Here is an 8,497-nt window from a genome sequence, read left to right on the forward strand (position 1 = left end):
TCCGATTCACCCTGGCCATGTTCCTCTCCCAGAAAACCATTGCACCCCGGGTCACGATTCCGAGATCCCCGATTCGAAAATAGACGATGTCGATCGTGGAACTTTTCGCGTCTCCGTGATTATTCGACCAAAGTCGGACGAATCTTTTATCGAACACGGTTCCATTGAGATCAACGGCTGTCGAGACGCATCGAGAACGCAGCCGAGATTTCTTGGATTTCCTAGAAGCTCTCGTGACAATTGATCTCGCGGACGAAAGCTGCCCACTTTCCGGAGGCAATCGACGCGCTGCCACTTCAAATGATAATCTCCGGAAGCGTCTGTTGCGGTCTGATAAACCGCAACATCGCGAAATTAAATTCTAACCGCTGTCGCACGTGAGTGAAGAGTGGAAAAGGCGAACGAAGAAATCGGTAAGAGACTTGTGGCGAACGCTCGACGACCTCGCAATTAAATCCCAATTATCGTCGTACATGAACGACAAGTAGAATAGACGAATAAATGAATCGGTGAGGAATTTATGACGGATACTCAATGAACGTCTCAAAATTAAATCCTAGTTATCGTTATACTTGAACAACGAGTAGAACAGGCGAATTAATGAATCTGTGAAGAATGAAGAATTTATGGCGGATACTCAATGAACATCACAAATTAAATCCCAACTACGGCCATACGCGAGCGGATACTCAATGAACGTCTCAAAATTAAATCCTAGTTATCTTTATACTTGAACGACGAGTAGAACAGGCGAATTAATGAATCTGTGAAGAATTTATGGCGGATACTCAATGAACATCACAAATTAAATCCCAACTACGGCCATACGCGAAGGACAAGCAGATGTGAATAGCATATATGGTCACGGATTTATGGCGGATACTCAATGAACCTAAAATTCACGAGTGAATCGAAAGAAGAAACGAAAAAGAAGAAACAAACATCTCGAAATTAAAGCTCCAATACCATCGCGCGTGAACAAATAATCGAAACAATCAGCGGTGAGGATAAAAGAGAAGAAACGAAGGAATCGGTAAGAAATTTATGGCGAACACTCAACGAACCAAGTCCACGCGTCAATAGCGATACCGTTCGTTACACCGATTCCTCGGATCGAAGCTAATAGTATTCCGGTTGATAATCGACCGGCAACGAAAATAATTTCGCCGCTGAAAGAACACAAAGAACAGGGCGATCTGTAAGCGCAAACAAGAAAAATAAGCCATCGTTTTGTGCCTTTCAGCGGGCAACTTTCCTACCTTTCAGCAACAGGCCGCATTCCCACTTTTCAACGCGGAAAGAGAGAAGAACGCGCGAATAAAAATAAAATACGCCGCGGGTCGTCGGCGCGTTTCGAATCGGCGCCGATCCGCGCGCGCCCGCGCGCCGATAAAAGGCGTATTAGAGGCAAAAGCCTTTGATACAGACGTCCGCGGACGGTGTAACGACGTCGTTAAAGCCGTTTACCTGCGTGCCAGCTACCTCTATTTACGATTCTTCTCTGCTCGCGATCGGCCACAGTTGTGCAAATAGCCCGGCCAATCAATGGGGATACTCGCTTGCTTCATTTGCACTGGGCTAATGGCGGATGGACGTCCCGGTTTTCTCGTCCACCATTTTCGAGATCCGAACGAACGTCCCGGAAATTGATTTCCAAATCACAGTTCAATCTACCGAGCCTCGAATAACCGATTTTTAATTTCTCATCGACATTTGCTGACTAGTTGCAAGTGTACTCGTGTCCTTACGTCGAAACGTCGTATATCACGTTGTTAAATATATAGGATAAACGTGATTTTAATGCATAATGTGGATAAAATAATTGTTAATATATAGTAACAGGAGATAGAAGCTGAGACAGGTTCTCAGTAATATAACCGTGTATTCATGACGATTAATATCGATTTTTATTAGAGATCTATTGCACGTGGGTACTGTACACCGTTTTAACTAAGGCTTAAGGCCTACCAATATTCACAATATAACATATAGTTAATTTTGGGGGTTGGCAACACGCTGTGGCTCTCTAAGGCGCGAAGTATGAATTGAATATATTTCAACAATAATTTTATACTCTCTCTTTTGGATTACAAGAGTCCCTCTACTCCACCTGTCTTATATATTTTATTTTATTTTCATTTTTCTGCGGAGTGTAAATAAAATGCAATAAAACATAGCACAGGGTATAATTCATAAATAGAGTTCGTTATAGTTTGTCTTATTTTTTTTTATTTTATATTTAAATATAAAAAATCCTCTAGCTACCAGGATTTTAACCCTCTGCATTCGGCGATTTTTTCCTTACAGAAAAATAGTAATTCGAAGACTTTCTGTTATATAGTTGATGATATTTTTAAAACGGTAATTAAAATAAGAAATCATATGCAAATTAAGGCGTAGAATTATTTTACTTCGATATTCCAAGCATCGTTGGATAATTTTAAATTTGATATATTAATTAACACCGATCTTCAGTATCTGATTAAATGGCGACTGAGAGTGCAAAGGGTTAATTTAAATCGTCAGTGAAGGAAGCGAAAAATTAAAAATTCCATATCTAGCGTTATCCTTTTTCGTCTATCTATCATTTTCAAATCGATAATGCTAGTTTAGCATTGCCTATGAATATTTTTGTAGATCTCGAAAGATGGAGCGATGCGAGAAGACCGTTTTCTTCCTTAAAACGTAATATCTCGATCACTCGTTATGGAACTGTAGACCAAGCATTCGGGATATTCGGAGATTCGAAGATTCGAAGATTCGAAGATTCATTTTAACTCGATCGCGTTTGGCAAACGGCTTCCGGTGGCACACGATTCCAACAACTCTAAATAAGCTGCTCCGTTTCGCCATTTTCGGAATTGGAGAAATCCTCGGATTATTTATAGATCGACCTTGATCGATATTACCTTCCGAACGAGCCAGCCATCAGGCTGCTTCCATCCTTCCATCATCGTCTCCATCGTTCCGGTGTGTAAACTTCGAAGACCATGAGAGATCGACGATCAAGCTGATCGTCTCGAAGGCTCGAGTCACATGAATCTGAGATTGTGCGATATTACTTACAATTTGCTAGGCCAGTTTCTGCATTCCACTGACGTCATTGATGGCGCATCCTCTTCCCTCGAGGACGGCTGCTAAAAGATACGCATCTGCACGCAGTCTCGATTGCTCCGACGTTCCACGCTCGAGATAACGTTCGTCCATCCTGGGATCGATCTTAACCTCTTCGTTCTGAGAGGCTTCACGACGTGTAAAGAGATTTGAGCAACTCGTTCGCCATGTGCCTCGATTTTCTTGCTCGTTGCGCTCTTCGAATGGACTGCTACGTTCCTTCCTATTAGGTTTCCTCGCCAAGAGATCCTTTATTTCATAGTCATTGCATAATTTATCAAGTTGCATCTTCGGAAATGAAAAATTATCAAATTTCCCTAAGAATTTTCCTATGAATATTTATTAATATATTTTTATTATACCTATACGACATTGGTCCGGAGAAAAATACTGATACGCTGATCCAAATTCCGAGGACACTTCTCTGGCATCTACTTCTATAATATTTGCACTGTATGCACGTGATACTGACTCAGACCCGGTATACAATTTAAAAATAGCCAAATTATAGGGTTTAAGGCTGGAAATTATACGACAAACGCGATACACGAAAATTACTGATTTAATACAAAAATAAACGATCAAAATAGCCACGAATCTCGTTAAATTTCATCTAAATTTCATCTCGAGATCACGAATAATAATTCTCCGTTGACGATGGAGTCTTCGACTAGATGCGAAGAAAATTAACACAACCTACCATGGTCAAATAACCGGTGAATGGAAAAGAAGCAGAAGCTTTAAAAAGTGGAATAACAGGAGACATTGAGAAAATTATTATACGAATATTGGAAGAAAAATCACGAAGACGAGTGAAAACATTGAACGCGGAATTTTTAAGTAACGTTTGGAAAATGGTAATTTAAACCATGGTAAGTTTAGTGTTAATCGATCATTCCAGTCTCCCGCAAATCGTTAAAAAGTAGTTGGATAAGCTGAGAAAACACGAGTATCAGAATTCGAAGAAACGAGGAAACGACTCTGGAAGCTATCGTTTGTTCGTCCCCAAGTATCGAGATACTGAAAAGGATCGAGGCAAGAAAAGGACGAAGTTGTCGATCGAAAAAGCAACGAGCAAGATCCAAGGGCGAACCTAAATCTTCGAAGACTCGGATAGAATGGTAAACAGTATGTTAACCTCGCGAATAAACGTGCTTTCCGTTCGTTAAGGGTTATTGGCGAAAAGCCACGACAACAATGATCGTCGCCGGTTTCGTAACGATCTTTCGCGCAACGTGATCGTGTCATTCTTTTTATCGTCCCCGGCAACGATCACGGGATCTGTTGGTCGGTTTTCAAGCCTCGTCCAACGTAATCGAGATCCTCGAACGGTACGTATAGGAGGAAGGCAGGAAAGGTCACGGCTCTGACCCATTTCGACGTTTTATCGGCCTACTACGCGAGCAAAGTTCGCGTCTCGCGGTGCACGGACTGGCCCGCGCTTCGTGGAACGAGATTACATACATACGTGACTTCCGTTTTCTCGCCTCTTGTTTTTACACCGAACATTCTGCCCTCCTTTAGTCGTCCCGTGCTTTATATTTCACGGAGAAACCTGAAAAATCGCCGAAATCCTCGGTATCGTTGCGATCCGGTAAATTAGGATTTAACGCGAGCGTTTACGAAGCCTAAATGTCGAGAAAAAATTTTGTAATTTATTCATTCGATCATCGGAACATGGCGAAACAAACGTTTCTTAAATGGAGTTCGGTTGAGAGTGAAATTTATTCAGCGAGGTAGAAAATGGCGGATGGATGGAGTAACTATGTTTCCAATTTGATATTTAACAATTTTTATATTTTATTTATACCATTATTGGGACATGGTGAAACAAATCTTTCTGTAATGGGATATTGATGTGAAATTCATTGGACGTAGAAAATGGCGGACGAATGAAGTAATTATGTTTCCGATCTGAAATTTAACAATTTTTATATTTTATTTATACCATTATTGGGACATGGTGAAACAAATTCTGCTGTAATGGGGTATCGATGTGAAATTCATTGGACGTAGAAAATGGCGGACGAATGGAGTAATTATGTTTCCGATCTGAGATTTAACAATTTTTATATTTTATTTATACTATTATTGGGGCATGGTGAAACAAATTTTTCTGTAATGGAGTATCAACGTAAAATTGATTGGACGTAGAAAATGGCGGACTGCAGTGAATCTCGAAGATTGTGGATTTAGTTGAATTTAATGGAATTTAATTGAATTTAATTTAAATTAGTTGACCCTTGCGAATAGCTGGATTTCGAAGATGTTTTATGATACTCTTGTTTATGTAGAGATAATAGTCGAAGAATATTTCCGTTCAGTATTTCTGGAGTAATCTTGGTCGTATAAAGTACAGTCTTCAAGGTAACGCCTTGTGGAATAGATAATCAGTGATTCTTAACCTGTGGTACTCGTGATACATAGATCATTTTCAAATAGAACTCGATAAAATTAAATAAATAAATACTAATTTAAATTTAAAATTGGTAGATACCAATCAGATAAAAGAGGAACATCAAATTGAGAATATCGAGTCTCCGTCCACAGAAAAGTCCCTACATGGATTTCTATGATACACAAACAGACACGATTTAAAAATTCGTTCATCGGAATTTCCAAAATTAAAATTTCTCCATACCAAAGAATTAAACACAGATTTATCCTGGATTTACTTTAAAAAATATTGCGAAGCCTCGAGATCGGTGATCATTGGAGGTGTTCAGAGGTGGAGAACTAGATCACCGGTGACCTTCACGGCAAGGAATGCGTGAACGTGTTCGAGAGATCCTCGTGCAGAGGCGAAAGTGTTCGACGAGGCTGACTCACGACGAAATTTTATCTTGGCCGGCGATTTGCCAAATATCGAATCGCCGCTTGTTCAGCAGCTTTCTCCCGAGCCAAACGATACTTCCGCCCTTCGATTCCTCCACGGTTCGTGTCTATTGCCAAAGAAAATTCGTTTAGCTGCGGTTAACCATGGAACACACAGTTCAAGGAGCTTCGCGCCGCTCCTATCGATTATTCGTTAACCTTATCGAAGTTTATGCCGCCGATGGTCACGTAGCGTTTTAATCGCGTTTCGTAAACGAGGAAAATCGGACGTCTGAAGTTTTGCAACCGCGGACCGAGTTAGCGTCACCAGTGGCGCTAGTAGTCTCGCGTGAGATATCTCTTGCGGCATATAGCTCAACGCGGAAAATTAAAATGCATGATACAAGATACTCCCGAGTGTCAGAGGAACCCGAATTAGCTTAAAGGAAGATATCATAGATCAGATAAATCGGATTTAAGAGGATTTTTCTATTACCTTCTAATTTCCTATAGCCAAGAAATCGGAAGATCGAACCGAGATTTCGTGAAACATATCTCAACGAGAAATTCTGAATCTTTGTTACGCGTAATGGGTAAATAAAAGGAAGATAAATTAGATAATTGGGGTTAAATAGGATTCTTTACTTTTCCCCAGCTTCTGATAGCGGTTTGAGAACAGGTTGACGTGTAATTCGACGGGAATCAGAAGTTTCGGGAAGAGAAAAAAGGCAAAAAGGAACGTATAAGCATCGTTTGCCACTTTAAAAGAGTGCTCGAGACATTCGCGATTGTATATTTATGAACGTCGACCGAACGGCGCAGAATGTGTAGTGGTTCCGTCTTCAATTGGTCTCGTTCACGAAGATATTTGCGTCCCACGTTTTACGCTGATCATATCTTAAAGCGTGTTACAAACAGCGTTCGATATCTCCTGAATTTTACTGACACCCTATCGTTGCGTCTTGTCGACGCTCGTAAAAATTCGCCACGATTCCTCCCTGTCTGGTTCACGATAGTATCAAACGATACCGTATTAAACCTTCGCCGTGTGTTCGAGCCATAAGGAATCGAGAAAAATTTTCACGCTACGATTGGTATCGCGATTAAATATCAATTTCCGCGTACAATTTTAATTTGAATCGTAATAGTGGAACGTGGAAAAGAAAAGAGTATATATCGTTTAAACAACTTATAATTCAATTTTTGTTAAATATATTCGACTAAATTTTTCCGAAACTTGCTGCTTAACTTCCGTTGACCACGTACCTACCAGTCTGTTTGACTCCACCATTAATCTGTCCCCAACACTTGCTTCTTCTTCCCTATATAGATCACTCCAAATTTATGAGAAACGTTTCCTGGAATATCCGTAGAAAAAAGCGTATCCTGTAACAGAGTTGTAGAAAGTTTCAAACTTTTGATTAATTTTCAATTAACCGTATTAATCGTACCTCTTTCGTTTCTTTTTCGAATCACTGTCCGGATAACGTCGGTCAAATCCACTGATCAAAAGAAAGAAAGAAAGAAAGTAAAATCGTGGTATCCGACATTAAAAGTCCCCAATATGCAAACGTATCAATAATACGCTCATAGCCTTCTCAATATCAAACAAATTTTCCTAATTATCCTCCACCAATAAAAACAAAAAGAAGAAAAAGAAAATGAAAAATCGTAAAACGGGAAGTCCTGTTAGCTTTAACTCCAGAAATCCCCAAGATGCAAACGTATCAATAACACGCTTATGGCCAACTCAATACCAAACAAATTTTCCTAATTATCCACCCACCCCATAAAAGGAAAAAAATATAAACCATGAAACGAGAAGCCCAGTTACATCCAATTCCAGAAATCCCCAGATGCAAGCGTATCAATAAAACTCTCTTATAGCCATCTCAATGTCAAACAAATTTTCCTAATTATGCTCCACCAAAAAAGAAAAAAGAAAGAAATGAAAAATTATAAAACGAGAAGCCCTGTTACATCCAACTCCAGATTATCACTAACACGCTTAAAAAGACGAGAAACCTCGCCACACAGGATCTCAAAATCCCTTAGAATATAAACACACCCGCGCCACTCCCCTCCTATCCACTCCATCAACCTCTTATCACTACGAGCTCAAAAAACCCAGCAAATCTCGACTCCCCTATAAAAAGAAAAGAAAGAGAAATCTTAGGAACGAGAGACCTCGTTACACCCGAGCTCAAAATCCCCCAAAACGCAAACACACCCGCAACACTCCTCCTCCTATCCACCTCATCGATCTCTTATCACCAGCAGCCCAAAAAACCCACGAAATCTCCCGACTGTATAAAAAAGGAAGAGAAAAAGCAAGAAAAGAAGCAATGCAAAGAGCTGAGAACCCATGAAACGAGTAAGCCCGAATCGCGTGCATTGCCGAAAAGCCCTAAAACGCAACCGCGTTCGTGACAACCGCGCGCAATCCCGTTTCTATGGCCTGTTATCGCTATCTCGTGGCACGATAGGAAGTGGAAAAAACACGGAGTAGGAGAGGAGCAGCGGTGGAGATAGAGAATGGCCGCATAGCCATAGAACGAGAGAGGGAAAG

General features: G+C 40.5%; 1 protein-coding gene across 1 annotated transcript in view; it reads left to right on the top strand.

The window, feature by feature from the left end:
- Positions 1-8,497, top strand: part of zfh1 (Zn finger homeodomain 1) — a 29,626-nt gene that overhangs the window by 13,422 nt on the left and 7,707 nt on the right. The gene's annotated exons all lie outside the window — the stretch shown is intronic.

The sequence above is a fragment of the Eufriesea mexicana genome, unplaced genomic scaffold, assembly GCF_001483705.2.
Source record: "Eufriesea mexicana isolate 0111107269 unplaced genomic scaffold, ASM148370v2 scaffold10239, whole genome shotgun sequence".
NCBI classification, from domain to species: Eukaryota; Metazoa; Arthropoda; class Insecta; order Hymenoptera; family Apidae; genus Eufriesea; species Eufriesea mexicana.